This window comes from Cebidichthys violaceus, unplaced genomic scaffold, assembly GCF_023349555.1.
Source record: "Cebidichthys violaceus isolate CVI_PGR_0920_01 unplaced genomic scaffold, fCebVio1.0.p SCAF_46, whole genome shotgun sequence".
Lineage (NCBI taxonomy): Eukaryota > Metazoa > Chordata > Actinopteri > Perciformes > Stichaeidae > Cebidichthys > Cebidichthys violaceus.
This window is the reverse complement of record NW_027176661.1, coordinates 193029-210520: the sequence shown is the minus strand read 5'-3', so window position 1 is coordinate 210520 and position 17492 is coordinate 193029.

The following is a 17492-nucleotide window of genomic DNA, read 5'->3' as shown; positions in this document are numbered from 1 at the left end:
GTAGCCCCGCCCTAAAGCACAGCTGCTTTATGGTCTATTTTACTCTAAATGGACCATAATTTACTAAATAAACATCATGCAGCTACATGAGTTTTGATCCTTTGTGTGAGAGGCTAAACCCCTTAAATATGAATGATTGCTCATTTGGTCTTTAAACACAACTGCTGTTCATAACATGACAATACAATAAGCTGACCATATTTTTAATTCTGAAAATGAAACAGTACAGCATGAGATGTGCTTATCCAAACAGGCAAATCAAACCTCTCAAAAGGATTCAAATAAATCCAGACGTAGGACGCCAAAGTCTGGCAAAGCCAGTTGCATCTTTGATCTTTTTTGCACTGCTCTCTTTTAATAATAATTATTTTATTGTACCTTTACTTCGTTTGTCTTGTTTTATTGCCTTGTGAAGCACTTAACATTTGTTTTTAAAAGTGCAATATAAATAAACTGTGTAATTATTATTATACTTTAAAGAGCTATACCTATTAAATTTCTGATGAACTACAAGGGCAATAAAATGGTAAATGCTAAAATATAGTGGAACAGTAGAGCAAGCCAAGAAGACTCATTAAGTGACTCAGTAATTTCAATTACATAGTATCACACAATATTTGTCTATAGTCATTACATTAGCTAACGTTAGCTACCATAAGCTAATGGTCATACCAGACCTGTAAGGCTGCAGCAGTCCTGAGTATTGTGAATAAAACAAGGCTGTGTTTTATATGCCTATAAACTATTTATGTTTAAGACTACGAATGTTTAATTTCTTCTATCAAAAGTCCACATAAACTGCCACTGCAAGGATACAACCCCTCTAACAGCTGTTTGAAACAAATACATCTGCTTTTGTTAAGTTTGCCTTTATGTTCGTATCGTTTGGTGGCACCTGTTGTTTTCTGTCCGTCATTCCCTCTCCCTACAAAACTGCTCAAATAAACCCTTTGAATTAATCAGAGATATTCTATTGATTAATGATATTCATGTGTGATGTAATTTAGCTGCACAACCTTTGACAGCCCACCTTCTACACTTGTCACTATTCATTTTCCATTCTCCCCAAAGCCAACACTTCATTTCTGAATAGGCTAGCCAGGCAGCAACAAACAACCACACACACACACACACACACACACACACACACACACACACACACACACACACACACACACACACACACACACACACACATGCACATCAGTGCCATTGTAATTGTAATTGTAATTTTTTTATAAATTTGCTAGGGTACAATTTAATATTCTACTAATATATAACAATACAACACATTTACAATCATGTATTTATTCATTACATTTTGTTAAGAAAGCAAGGTTTAGGTCAAGCCGGATGTTGCCTTACACGTGAAAGAATGATCCCAGTCTCTTCCACATGTTGCTGATTAAACTTTTCTCATCCTAGTGGAAGTCTTCACTGATTACATGACGTTACAGAAATGGCTGAGCAGCTTTTGCTCTTCGTGAGAGGCCCGACGACTTCTTTTGCCACAAAGAGGCAGAGCTTTGAATTCATCCTGGTGAGGACAAATGGGAGAGTCACTTTGTGCATACTAAGTACATTAACATTGAAATGCACATGTAAATGTCACCTTTTCGATCAGTTTGAATTCAAAAACGTAGAGCATAACAATAAATTGAGAAGCAGGACGAAGAGGATCACAAAGACAAAATGTTGAACTGTCCTCGGGGAAAGGCACGACAATGCTGAATAATAAATGTCGGTGCTATTCCTCTGTTCAGGTGATGGATTGAACTTTGCATTCAGGGTTTGCTCTTCTAGCTCGACTGAGGCCTCCTAATGCTATTAATGGCAGTGAGGATCACCCTCCAAAAGCTACGTCTACCTCTGAAGGCGTTTGTGTGAGACCGTTGGTTTGACAGGTCATCTACACCAATTAACTGTAGCGAGAAACGCTGTCAACAAAGTTCAGAGGGTTCACAACTTTTGGCTTTGACACGACACTACAGCTGCCGGTGTAAATATCCAGACGGAGCCGTGATTATCGCATTCACCAGGGGGTCTCCGAAGGGTGTCATTGTTTCAGGAATATTCAAAGTCAAAAATGGAGAAGATCCCCACACCTGGTTTTAGTTATATTAATTAATTGCAATAATAATCATTTCTGTGATGTCACTTTTGTAGCAGTGTTGGTCCCCTGCCTCTTCTGATCATTTCCCCACACTGATCGTCACCAAGGACAGACTGGTCCATTAAAGAGAATCAAGCTGCGGGTAGTCCCCCCCCAAGGGCTTTTATGTAAATTAGCAATGAACACGCTTCTACTCATCACAACAGACAAAGCACAACAACAACGGTGGCGGTCACTTCCTGTCGGACGGCTCCAATTACCAATCAGTGACCTGGGAAATAGACAACACTTCGAAGAGGAGCAGGTGACACACATTGCAATCATGTCAGATCCAAACTAGCCTGGTTTATCCTGCAATCATTGAAAAGGTATTTAATAATAGACCATAAACAGTGCTTTCTATTTGAAAACGTTCTCATCCAACATCGCAGCTCCAGTTACACTGCTCGCGTGTTACACTTCATAGCTCAAGACCACGTCCCAGCCTTCATCCAATAGCCTTTTCCTAACTAGGAAGCAACTCTTATTAGTCTTTCTGCACTCAAAGTTGCCATGGCAGACAGGGAGTCATCCTTGATCTGGCATCTCAGGGGAGCAGTGGACTGGCTCTCCCCTGCCTCCGATCATTTTTAATGAGGGACAGATGGCTCCACGCCATCAGCACATCTTCCGTTCATCGTGCTTTCATCAGTCTGCAGCGCAATAACGCAAAACAGAGTAATGGCGACGGCTTAATGACAAAAGTTCTGGAGGCAAAATGCATTGTCCTTCATATAGGGACTTCCCTTCCCACACTTTCACACTGAACAGATGGGTCTCAGTTTGAATATCAACACTTTTAGAATAAACGTGTGACCTTATTCAAAGAAACAGAGAGCGACACACTTCCTCTCTTTGAGTCAGCAGAGTACAGCTGAACGAGCAGACAAACACTGGCAACACCAGATGTTATGACTGAGTTGCCCTGGGTCTGGTTGCACTGCGGGAATGAGTTTCTCCTGTCAGTTTACCCCCAGACACAGAGGATGTGCTGTGCACCCGAAGAAGAGGGAAAGTTAACATTTCATAATTTCTTTGAAACCTTAGAAATTTGACTCAGGACGTCAACTTCCATCTTGTTGTCTAAACCGCCTGGACGAGTTAATGTGCGGATGCTTGATGCATCCGAAAACAACGTGATGAGAACAAACCAAAATGAGGGGTTCATCATTATATCAAAATATTGATTACAGCCACTTTAAATACAGATACTCATTTTCCTGTAAAGTTACCATTGGTCCTAGAATCTACAAAAAAAGCACAAATATAAAAACTACAGCTTGACAGATTGAATACAAGTTGAGTGGAAAAGAATACAAACCTGATAAATAATAAATAAGTGGGAATGCTCAAATGTCTCAAACCATCAACACTCCAGGCAAGTGACTTCTAATAAATACCCACATGTAAAGACACTGTGCAGCAGATGTCTTTTCAGCCATCACAACAGTCGTCGCAACTTTTAACCATACAGTTTAATTTTGTGCTGCCTGTCATGGATAGAGAGTTGCACAGTAAAGGGGAGAATGGGAGGAAGGGGAGGAGCGAGGCTTGAAGGCAGGTGGGTCCAAGATGCTGTCAGAAACGGTTGGTGTTCTGTAAATGTACTGTAAGGATAATCTGTGAGCTGCCAACTTCTTCAAATGCAACACGTTTAATATCAAGAGGAAAATGGCACAGCATCTGCACACAGATCAATATTTGTAGGGTTGATGGTAATGCCCATCATCTGGCTCTAATACCAGGTGATGAAATGGGGCCAGATGTAAATGTAGTGTGCCTTTAATGCACACAGAACAACCACATAAACAACATCATCACCTTTCGTCATGGATTCAAGACAAACATGCAAATCAATGAGGCGACAAGCAGGTCCACTAACACACTGTGACAAACAGGGAACAAGTGATATGAAGTGCTGAGTTTTTTTTATTTTACAAAGAATTAATACAGTAAAGAGAATTGATTTCTGCCACAATGTGAAGGAAATACAAGTTGAATCTGAATGTGTTTACCAGAGAACCATTAGAATTAAATGTAATACGGCTGAACACAGACGATGCAACCTTGAGGCTGCTCATGAGTGAATCTCTCAAACTAAGAGACTAAAAGTTTGCGAAGTGAAGACAATCAAGTGGATTTCTGGAAAAAATAAAGCAGCAATGTGTAATATCTGGCCAGAATTTTAGTTAAAAAAATGACATACACACATAAGAGAATGTGAAAAAGTTACAGCTGTGACATTTCACAGACATCAGTGTGTTGTGTTGTTGAGATTCTACTGAAATGAGCACGCTAACCAGCTAGCCCCGACCCGCTCTGTCTTGTAATACCACAGTCTGTCTACAGTCCAACATGAGTGGACGAAGAAGTAGAGCTGCGCCGAGGGCTTGTTAATTACGTTGGAGGTACAAGGTACAAGGTTGTATACATTGTTTATTGGATTACACCCAAAGTGGCTGAAACGAGAAAACAACTCCGCCGCCAGGAGGATACTCCGCCAGGAGGACCTTCAGTTAGCGGTTAGCTGTTGCAACTAGAATTCAGCCAGTGCAAACCCTAGTATCGGGGGTCTGATCCTGGACTACCCTGACTCCCCACCGGATCAGCAAACTTTCTGTTGCTGCCGTAAGAGCCGTTAGAGATTAGACCCGGTCGCTTCTTTAGTTCGCTGTGACTGTGACTCGCTGGTTGGAGTTGCTACAGATTCTTACAGTAGGTCCGTCAGTAGTTGACTTTTTTTTAATACAGCTGATTATTGAAAATGTAGAACTTTTGGGCCTAGTGGTAGAGGTGAAATGCTTTAGCAGAAAGCAGTTTATATTTTAGTAAATATCCAATGTGAATCACTTTGAGAGTCTCCTGATTTATGGAAATAAATATTCTGCATTGTCTGGGCAAATAAACATTTGTCTCGTTTCATCGGCAGCATCCTAAATGCACTTAAAGCACTCCTCTCACTCAGCATTTGTACTTTTGTCCATGTATCTAGTATAAATAAATGCTTTGTCTCTGCAGATGATTTTCCTATTAAGCTGCTTCTCTCATCGTTTATCCTCTGAAACTGTAGTTTACTTCATCTCCATCTTGGCTTCTACTATCCAAGTTCTTCCGTGGAAAGAGACTTCTCACAACTTTGTCTCTCTGTTACTGCCGTATATTACACATTTATCTCGGTGCACACTGATGTAGTACACTCTGGAGCAGCTGCGTTCAAAATGGCAAATACATTAACTTCATAAACACTTTGCCAGAATAATTTGGTTGTAAATCAAAAAGTGATGATCTTATACTGCTGCTAAACATTCCAAATCAGAAAATGCACCCTTTTTACACATACAATCATTCCAAGTGCTATTACGGACATTTTTTTCATTGTTTTTTTATGGAGCTACACAGCAAAGTGAAATAGCTCAACGTTGGAAAATGGAAAAAAAAACCTTCCTCTCTTGCCTTGGTTTGGCTGTAGAAACACCTGCTCAGTCATGAATGTGAGTTTGTACCCGCTTCGCCTCTTGATCGTGCTTGTCTGGTCACGCTCAGCTCATCCCTGGGATGTTTCCCCCCATCAGAAGGCCTCGAGTGTAATTTCAACAGAGAAAGAGCGAGACAGAGCAAATTATGCAGCCTTAGGATGCTTTAATGAGTGTGTCGCTGTGGACCCTCTAGCTCAGTGGTTCTCAACTGGTCTGGCTGCGGGACCCACCATCACCCCTTAATGACAAGCCGCGACCCAAATGTTCAACTTCTCAAAAGTATTTAATGAAAAGATGGTGCAGTTTGAACCTGAGCTGAACATGTGCTCTGCAGTCGTAATAGTAGGGAGCTCTCTTGTGCAGAGAAATTGTTCCCGTCAGTCCCCATCCCACATGTTTCACGTAAACCAGTAAAACTGATTTGTTTGTTATGTCTGTAGATTCGTCCATTTGTAATGCAAAATGACCACTTGCCTTAATTCGAGCTGTGGTCTGTTGTTTGATGTCATCCGACATGTCTTCAATTCACCTACTTATAGTGTCATTTGACAGAGGTATAGTTTTCAGTTTATCCGCTGCGGATTGATCCAACAAATGCCGCTTCAGTTTTGACGGCGTCATGCTTTCTTGTGCCAGAACCTCGCTGCACAAAACACACTGAGGTTTTTGTCCTCTTTTGTCCTCAATGTAAGAAAATCTATATCGCATGTAGTCGGTGTCCTACTTGCGTTTCACTCAATTAGCATTAAAACAAACTTTATGGGTGTTCTTCTATTCTGTGAAATGGCGGGTGTGTATTAGCATTACAAGGCATTAACACCAAATACTGAATAATAAAAGCACAAGATTTTTTTCTTCTTTTTTTTTTCAGGCAAAGGTCCGCAACCCACTGAAAACGGGTCCGCGACCCACCAGTTGAGAATCACTGCTCTAGCTGACATATCTGCACGTTTTCTGGCTTCAGGTATGAGGAGATGGAGGAGAGGAAGGAGGGAGGAGGAGTGATCGTGATGGAGGTCAGAGATTAGCCTGGCGGATGTTGATTCCTTGGGGAGCGCTGGTCCTCAGGGAAGTCTCATTCTTTTTATAGTCTCAGGGGTCGGATCCCACATGGCCCCCCCTCACACCCCATTTCTTGTTTAATTTAATTTCTCTGTCTATCTAGCTATCCCCTCTAAAAAGAAAGCTAACATCTAGCTTGTGTTTGTAGTTAAAGTGCCGAGCTCTCCCCATTACTTTTCCCTTGTGGTGGCCATTAAGGTTGCTCACAGACGTACCGGCCCTCGCTCGCTGTTCGACACCCTGGAGGAGGCAGCTCGGGAGACTCGCTGTTTATTTTACCATTATCGGACATAAATGGCAATTGTGATGCATCGTTGGAGATTTATGCAGCCACCAGTTATATAAAGAAATTCGCAAATGGGATGTGAGAAGAATGAGCACACACACAGAACACACACACATGCAGGCCTAGTGCCACACAAGCTAGAACAGTGAGAGGCTGCATCTTGTCTGTGGGTGGGACAAGATGAGCAGACAGTCCAGCTTCACAAGCTGCGAGCTGAGCTGGAGCTTCTGAGCTCCAAGGAGGGGGGCTACATGTTGGTTTTACAGCTCACCTCCTGTCTCTCTATCTATCTTGTTCACTGTCACGACACGCAAACACATTTTAGTTAGCTACACTTCCCAAAATTGGGAGTCCTGATTTTTTTTTCTTTTTCTCACTGACATGTCGTGTGACCTGTTGCCGGAAGGCAATGGTGGAAACGGGAGTGAGAGCTGGAGAGAGGAGTACCGGTGTTATCAGAGTTTGTTGTGTTTGAGTACAAAAAGGCGTAGCCTGTTACCTAAAAGATTTTCAACGTCCAAGCTGAATATTTAGCTGATTTCAACAATGCGGATGTGATGCTAGATTTCGGGGGCGTGACACATGATCACAAGCAGACGAAGCAAAATGTAAAGAAAAAGTTTGACAAATGTATGAGTCCATTGTGGCCACCAAAGGTCACAGCCATCATCTCAGCATAAAACTGGTGGATGATGTTGACAAAATAGGCTGAGCAGCAGAATTTTAAAAACGCCCGATAAATGCACGCATATGCAGCGCTGAAAGACAAAGGTCAAAGCACAAAGGCCTCTATACGTTTCATGCAGATGGACTTGTCCGTCTTATTCTTGGAGACTGTAAACTTTGCTAGTTTCCAAAAAAACATAAAGATCCTACATTAGTGTTACAAATATTGCCAAAATAATTCAGACCCAGTACATCCCTGTGTGTTAATCTCATATTTAAGGGGAGTGCAGAGAACCTTTCTCCCTTAGATGTGAAAACTTTGACTTTCTAGTGTTGAACTCTGCACAGTGTTAAACATCCAAGTTAATGAACAATAAGTAAAAGATACTTTTGAGTGGAGGAGACTTTAAGTAGGAGAGAACATTTCCAGTCAAAGTTCTTGAGGATCTGGCACCAAGAGAAAGCCACTTGAAAGTTGACACACACACACACACACACACACACACACACACACACACACACACACACACACAGTGGGGCACGCTCACATGCACTAACATGCACTAAAAGGCAGGCAGGGCTGGCGGTTACATCAACAGCAAAGAAAAGCTCAGATAACAGCACACACAGAGGGAGAGTGACTTCATTCTCTGCTCAGGTAGACATTACTTCATTATATCTTTACTTAGAAAATTGATGTTTGCGGCTATATAAATGCTTTGACTAATTTAACAGCTTTTTGGAGTCAACTTTTCTGTGTCAAGTAAAGTTTAGAGCAAACTAACTGCAGTGGAGGGGAGAAATGTGCAAAAATACAGAAACCAAAAGGAAGGTTCAGTGAGATGTGAATAAAAATGGCACCTCAAGACATTGTGGAAATAAAAAAGATATAATTAATAGACATGCTAATGCATATATCTTCGAACGACCATGCCCTGCAGCACAAACAGTCAACTCAAATGAGAATCGTACATTATCTTCTATTGTTTGTGGCGTGCTGATGCATCAACAGAACACTGAACTCAAGCCTTTTACTATCATCAGAGGAGCCGTGTAGTATGATGAATACCATAAATAACACAGAGCAGTGTGATAATCGTAGTAATGATTATTGTTAAAGGATCGTTATTATCATCAACAGGTGCAGAATAACATTGTTTCAGGAAATACAATCTCTTTAGCTTGTGGTGGTCAAGAAGAACCGACATACACTTCCAAAAGCAAATCTGGAGAGCGACAAAAATTTCACCTTCAAGCTTTTGGGACACGGTCGGCAGCCTTTGCTAACACCAATTCCTCAAGTCAAAAGATTGTATTGTATATTAGATCAAGTAGATCAGAAGACAATGTTGTGTTGCACAGAGTAATCCTCTGTCATGGGACATTGCACTTCAGTAAAATCAGCTCGATGAAAATCAGTGCAGACGTAGTGCTGGGAGAGCAGCCTGGCAAACGCGAGGCCAGCGCGTCGCTGATGACATTCTTAACAAGCAGAACACCGGCAGGTTTATACCTCCAGATGGGAAGTAGCTCAGGAAGCAGCGGTGTGTCTCATTAGGGGAGAAATTACTCCTCAGCGGACCTGACAGTCATCTGGTGTCTGAGGCAGGTTCACCCTCCACTTGCCTCGAAAATTGTTGAAGAGATGAACCTCTGAAGCATGAAAAAGCTCTCCACCTTACATTTTCAGTTCCATTGAGTTAATATATTCACTTTAGTTAAGCTTAACAGTGCCGTTGCTTGTTTGCAGTGGTGTTTCAACGAGGCGTAGGCCCTAGTTGACAACTTATGTAACACCACAACAATGAGACATTAAAATATTCGCAGTGAAACTGCGAACTGTGTGTGTAATCGTATTTCGTTTTCTTTTTAAAAAAGTCCTCAAATTCTTTCACATAAGCTCTCAAGTTAAATCATACAAACACTTCTGTGAAAGCAGACTTTTTCCCTTTCCTGCATATTATTCTGAAAACCTGTCATATTTCCCTCTTCCTGCCCGTCTGTTTTATACCTGTGCGGTCAACAGCTCTGTGGATGTGCGATGCTGCGAACTAGAGGCTGCGCAAACTCTTCCAACACCTTTACAAATCCGACCCGAAGGCTGAGGAGCTATTTGAGTGGCTTGTGGAGCTACACACCACGCACGCTTTTCCTTTGAAATGTAAAGCACATTGAGTTTCTCTGTAATAAAATGTGCTCTATAAATAAAGCCGGCCTTGCCTTGCCTTACATTAACTTAAAAGGCCCTGAAAACACTCTCAATCGGCTTCTTATTCTCAGTGATATGATCCTACATGAATAAGTTTGAACAGTTTTTGGTTATTTCACATGACAGATTTCTGTGTCTCTTTATTTTTCTTCTCAATGGTGTGAAGTGGGTCAGGCGAAGTCCGGGCGAGGGATGTTGTAAAGCTGACATGGCTTTCACTCTCAGAGCCGATCTGGAGTTGGTCGCACAGAAAGAGTTTTAAAGAATATTTTTGGTGGCAGGACAAAACAGACTTTGGCGGGCCGCCATAGTCTAGTTAATTATTGGGAAACACCGGTAGGGTTGCAGCCGTTGTTCTAACACCAATATTATAATAGTTGTTGCTCTGGCAGTAGCTAGTCACCTACTGAAGCAGCTCACAAAGAGGCTGACAGAGCAGCTTGCTCCATAGAATGGTCACACTCACGCAGTATGATTAATGAATCTCCCTGTTGCGTTTTCACAGGCACATTGAATCAGCAAACACACACGGCCACTGTGCACGTGACATACACTTGTCCACCCACATGTTTACAGTGCTAATGAAACACTAAAAGTCATTGACCTTGGCCATACCAACACACGTGGCAAATGGACTTTTATGCAAAACAGATGTCCACGCTGTCTTCCTCTTTTGTGTGAAATATCAGCTTCTCCTGCGATGCTCATAATGCTTCATAGAAACCATCACGCGTTCTGCAGGGAAGAGGCTGTCCGGCCCAGATTGCACCAGATATGAAGTTGGGGGAGAAAAGGGCTGAGGTGTTAAAAGTTAGTAGGAGGTCTGATCACCTCTATGAGAGCTGTGCTGTGAAGCGGCGATGCCCCAGAGAATCGCTGCTGCCCACGTTACAGTCTTTGAATAAAACGCTGCCCTGATTATATTGCTCTCTTCCAGGCACAGAGCTCGGTTTCAGACACATGCGGCAGAAGGCAGCTTGCCTACATGGCCTAGATGCAAAGCCCAGCTCAGTACAGTAAAAGTGCAGCGCGACACAAGACGGGATGGGGACGAGGATGGCAAAAACTCAAAACGAGAGCGAGAGTGGCCAAGTTACAGTAGTAATCAGTAGTAGTCAGAGTGAGCCTTGAGCTGTCAAAGACACCACCTACGTTGCAAACATCTATCAGTGCAGTGAGATGATTCCACCCGTCTCCAATGTACATCAAATGAGTGTTAAAAGTTGAATAATCCACTTTATTTGTTTTAGGTAAAACAAGGCATGAGCTGCGTTGAGATTAGGGCAAAAACTTCAAGCGCAAGCACTGTTCCCATTCAAAGTAGGCATCCAGCGAAGTTCAGTCGAAATGACCCAAATATGCAGGCGTTGAGCCTTAATCAGAGGCAATTTGATGCAGGTCTGTAACGGCAATAGACTGCAATCATCTAATCAAAGGACTATTGAGTTGCACATTCCGGTGTTTTTGAGGCTTGGCCCATTTTGCGAACCTTTTTAGTTTTTTCGGGTCAAACCCTGCTGCATCAATTTTGCTCATTCTTTTAAGAATCTGTGCAATATTGTGCGCCATTGATAAGCCAACTGCAGGAGATGGCACACAACTGCTATGTTGACATTTTCTTCTTTTTTTTTTCTTCTTTGCAATGGGAGCGCCGCATACTCTATTCTGAACTTCTATTCTGCGTTGAGTGCTGCGCATTTTTTTGTGCGTTGAAACATGTTCAACTTTGGGTAAGAAACTGCGGCTGTCACTGTCACTTTTTACCCAGCAGTCCAATCACAATGGAGGAGGGGCGGGACAATTACCCAAAAGAACAACTGTCACAATCTACGAGAAGGCCACAAACGGGTATTTTTGAAAATAAGAGACACAAACACTTTTTTAGGACATCAATGGGGCCCTGTGACAGAGCTGGAGGACATTAGTTGAAGGTTGGTCAACCTGAAGCATGTACAATATTTGCCTAACAAATGATGGCAAGCAGGAATGGACACTGCATGCAAACTAAGCTGGTATGATAGAGGCTGGGGCATTTTTCTGTCTGTCACACACACTTTTAGCGTCTTTTTAGCTGTCTTTTAGCTGCACTTTTAGTGCATTCTGGCTGTTACCTAAGAATTATTTTTTTTTAAAAGGCAGCCATTATCAATTAGAATAAATACAAGATCTTAATTAAACAAATGCTAATTTATTTTAAGGGGATATTAATGACACCTGTGGGTGACGATTATTAGATTTAGCCTTTAAGCCAAATTCCGAAACTCTTCCTGAAATGTGTGTTCTGCAGTGGTGCTTCCATTTATATCTTCAACCAGCACTTGAATTTGAGATAAGAAGAATTTAATTACATGATTCGTCTCCAGATGAGGCACAGCTATTGATGTGAGGTTGTCTTATTTTCGGCACGAGGCCACCTATGCAATCAGGCATAAATTCTCCGTATTAACGCTCGCTGAAAACGGGCCCGGAGCCCATTTGATGTGATAATGATAAAGTAAGTCAAGCGGGAATAGATCACTTGAAAGACGTGTTAAAAGGAAGTTCACCGTAAAAGATGTGTTGAAAGGAAGTTCCCCATCTGCACTACTTATCCCCGGACCCCATCACAGCATGTGTAATGGAAACATTTTTCCGGTTTATGTGCGGCCTCTCACGCAGGTGGCTGAAACACCCGACTCTTAAATGCAGTGACGAACCAGCTGCCTCTGACAGATAGCCACAAAGCTGTTTGCTGCAGTGTGAGTACATTTACTCCATTACACACTCTCTCTCTCTGCTTTCCCTGCACGCTCAGCAGCAAAAGGTGACAATTTGGAAAAGGGAAATCCCAAAGAAACCATCATCCAGCATTAGTTTTCCTCTCCCGTTTTTTAATGATTTGTTTTCCAGAGTCATTCCTGCTGACATTGAAATTTCCAACAATTTTCAGCTATTATAGGAACGATAATTTAAGACCTTTTCCTTTGGTCATCTGTAAACAAAAAGGACTCCTTTCCTGCAAAAACCAAAATGTGTTATCTTTGGCCGAACACACAAACACACACACACAACCTGGCACAAAAAAATGCATGCATACTGGCTCTGCTGCGCTGAGATCAGGTAATAATAAGTAATTAACTATTAACCAGCTCCTATTCATTATATGCTGAGGCTTCTTTGTCTAACAAGGTTGTTTGGTGAGAGAGGATACCAGGCTAGGAGGGCTCTACGAAAACAAGGGAATTAGAATATCATCTTTCCCGGCCGTGACTCCACTGGACCGTCCACATTCAGCCCCAATGAGTTCTAGCACAGTTAACACTTAAGAAGATCACGTCGGGCAGCAAGGCTACGAGTTAATGATAGAGTAACAAGAAGACCACTGCAGCACATTGCTGTGCATCGACATGTGACCTGAATCCGGAGCAAGTGGATGTGGAACAAAGTGAGTTGCAGCACGTTGTAACATTTTGTCAGCTTTCACAGGTTTGAATTCCATATCAAACTGTGTGTATATATATATATATATATATATATATATATATATGCATATATGTATATATGTGCATATACATATTCTAGCTTGCATGTGCATACGTGTCTGACCTTCCTATTTAAACTCCTGAGCTAAAATAGGTTGACGCAGGCAGTGAGTGACATACTTACTCATGCTACCATGGGCTCCAATCTTGAGCATGTGGTGGATATCTTTTTTGAAACACGCCAAGGATACGTTGATGATGAAGTGCACAGATTATTAATTATAATATTATTGAGAGATCCATGGCGTGCACTATAACTGCAGTGTTTCATGTACACGTGCATGAGTGGGGCTTTAAATCGCAGCGGCGTAACAGCTACGACTTTGCACTCCTTACCCCCCATTTGTGGGGGTAAGGAGTATCCTGCCAAACCCCTGGGCTTAGAGGAACAAGCTTTATCCCTGCAGGAGGCAGATCTATAACAGAACACTTGTGTGTGCAGCGTTGGTGTAACATACACTGCAAAAGTTGCTGCTTAGTGGCGGAGGAAGTATTCAGATCTCTCACTAGTGATACAATGCAAAAAAAAGGGCAAAGGTCCTGCATTCGACATCCTACAGTAAAAGTACTGATCCTATCATAGGAATATATGAACTGATGCATTAATATGTAAGTAGTTTAGCTGGTGAAGGCAGTGCTTATCTGTCTGTAGTAGAGTCCTAAAAACCTGACACTAGAATGAGGGAAAAGTAGATTTTTCTTGAAACAAGTTGATTTGCACTAAAAACAGGTTTAAATTATCCTAAAACACTGGCTTTGCAGCAGAAGAAGAAAATAGAACTATAAGGACTAAACCAAAAAAAAGACACAGAACAATGCATCATATATAATTGAAAAATGATTTGCAAAATGTCCAAAGTAACAAGTTTCTCCCAATGACCCTTCGCAAAGCCCCGCCCCCCGCTGCTACTCCATCCAACTGTAGGTCACTAACTGCACTCCCTGAAGAAATATCACATTTTGGGGGTAAAAAAGAAGGTATAGAAAGAAAGCAGAATCAGACAGAAAGGTCTACAAAATGTGTTGCGAGGATATGTCCAAGGTGTCAAACTGATTCAGCAGTGAAAACAGGTTAAGTATACCTTTGGTAATTGGCATTGCAAGTGCTAACGCTAGTTGATGGTTTGGTAATGTACTCTGCTAATGTTAGCTCCAAAGGTTTTTACGTAGAAACATAACGTTTTAGAAACGCATATCTCCTTCCAACCTCTCTGGGTTACGACTGTTACACAACGTTTAACCACGACTAGCTCCAAATCCACAAAACCAGCCTGAACATGAAGAAACTCTGAAATGATTAATGAGAGTCTATGGAGCAGAGGCGAAAGGTTGTCGTATACCCTGGTCGCAGCTGGCTGATGCTACGCTGTGATCGGCCAGCCTGCATTTCGAGGGGCCGCATTTAGCGAAGGGTCAATTATGAATGTAGTGCAGTAAAAAGTACAATATTTGCCTCTGAATTGTGTTGATGTATAAAGTAGTAAAATATAAATATTCAAGTAAAGTACAAGTTCCTCCAAAAGTACCATAGTTGAGTAAGTGTGCTTGGTCACTTTCCACCCCTGTGTATATGTATAATGTCACGGATGCAATCCCCTTCTTCCACATGCATTTTTTTTTAACCTAATGAGGTCCTTTAGTCTGTGAATAACTGAAGACACATGTGGAGGCTTTAGTGTGGTAACAGGACCCAAACAGTGCAGGATCAATGAAGATACCGGTGAGAAGGACGAAAACACAGGCAACGGATGAAAAGAGGAGAGGAAGACAGAGGAAGACAAAGAGAGAAAGAATAGAGAGACGGCGGCTTGACAAAGACGAGAGAGTTGAGGGAGAGACTGGGCTGTCCTCCGGGCGTGCAGGTTGGAAGGTTCGCCTGGCGTGGGCAGCCGGCTCTGCAGCGCGGAGACACACAACAGGGACTAACGGAGGGTTTATGGTTCTCTGCCGGCTTTCAGCCGTCTCTCAGCACCTGACAGCCTCCTACAAGAAATGGCATCAAGAAACAAGCAGGCCTCCCGTGTCACCGACGAGTGGTGAGGAGAGGAGCAGGGGGAGACTGCACAGCTGATGGCACATGTATCCCGAGGACACTCCTCACTTGATCTCTTGCTATGCTTGTTACAAGCCTTGAGATGTTTTCCACCGCAGAGGAGGAAGCATGATACACAAACTCAACTCTGACTGACGTTTGTTTGGAAAACAAAAAAAGGCGAAGCCGGTGACGGCCCACTTGAGGTTTAAGAGACGCCAATTTCTTCTGGAGCCGTGTTTATGCTGGAGCTGGAGAAAGCATCAACACACTGGAGGAGTGGAGGTGACTAGGTCACATTTGCCTGTTCAATTTGAATATAAAAACAACAACACACTGACCTCTCACAAGCTTAAAGGAATATTCATTGAGAATATTAATAAATTAGCTAACTACGTTACAATGGTAACAAAATCCACCTACCAACACCTTTAAAGCTCACTAATCAACACGTTATATCTTATTTGTTTAATCTGTACAAAAACTCAAGAGTATAAACCACAATGTGAGGTTGTATTGCAGGTAACATGCAGAATGTTTTTTGGCTCGGCCATGGTGCAGTGACTGGTCGTCTGACGACAAAACTCCAGGAAACCTCAAAATAATTTAATTTTCACACTTTCGTTTTTGATTAGATTAAACAAACAATATATAACTGTTAATTAGTAAAGCTTTAGAGGTGCTGGTGGATTTTTATTTTATTGTTATGTTTGAACAGAGTTGGCTAGCAAATAAGCCTATCTAGCCTAGCCTTTATTTATTTAATGATTGACTGATTTGTAGCCTTGTGTACTTTTATCATGTTTGTCTTGTTGTCTGTGTCGATTGTAGTGTGTGTCGAGATGGATGCCTCGCTCTCTATTGCAAACCAACTTATGTCAAGTTGCTTCATCTTCATTCATGTCAAGGGATTTGGTGAGGTAGGTAGTATCACCCAAAAATCTCAATCGTTCTGTCTCTTCCACACTGGCCCTGAAATAGACAGGACCTCAAGTCTGACCTCAAGCTAATTTGGCCGTTAGTGACCAGTATCTCGACCGGGTCACGAGTAAACATAGAGGCTTCCATTTGACACAGGCAGGGCAGTCCATCTTCTCTCATCGCCATCACATTAGAGCCTTTTATCCTTTTAGTCACACGCGGCCCCGGGTCGTAATGATCCAAATTATACTAACAGGCTTGGCACTGCGGCTGTCATGTTGGAACCCCCAGCAATCCATTATAGTCCACCTTCTCCAGGTGCCACAGGTGGCCATTCCAAAAACAGCCCGCCTCTAACCCAGATAGGAGGCGGGCGAGAAATGAGATCAAAAACAGCCAGTTTCTCTCTCCCCGTGCAATCACACAATAGCGTGTGCGGAGCTGCTAAATATGGGTGGAGGCCGGTCTTATTCTCACTGGATTGCTTAAACTACTCAATTATCCCCGAGCCTCGCGAGAGGTGACCCACACTAGCCCCCTTGTCCCGGGATGGTGAGAGGAAGTAGGTCTCATTATGACAAGGCGGAGGTGGAGTTTCCTCCAGCGTGGCTGCAGGTTCCATTGACAGGGTTGTGGGCTCAGATGGATTCACGAAATGCGGCAAGACAAAAAAAATTGGGAGAAATGACCAGAGGGACAAGGCACAGACTGACAGCATGACCAATAAATCCAAACACTGAAATTACGGAGCAAGAGAGTGTGAGTGTGTTTACTCTTATATCAACAGAAATATAAAAGAGGTAAGTCTCTTTAATAATAGACTCATGCCTTCAGGATTTCCCCCCATGTGGATCAGTTTGGTGGAATCTCTATAAATACAGTGTTCCTGACAAGGTTGAGGAAGTTAACATAATATTTATTAAATTAAAGAGAAACTGTCAATCATAGTTTTTTAGGATGCTGCACATGGAATGAATAAAGACATTTTATTCTTGACAGCACAACCTTTTTTTAGCTTGAGATATAATGTGACAAAACTACAGAATTACTCGGAATTCTTTTCACATTATTTGTAAAATGTCTGGTGACATCAAAAGATCCCTCGACGGGAGGAAGGAGGGGAGATCCACAGCAGGGGAGAGAGGGGAGGCAGCACATGATTCATGG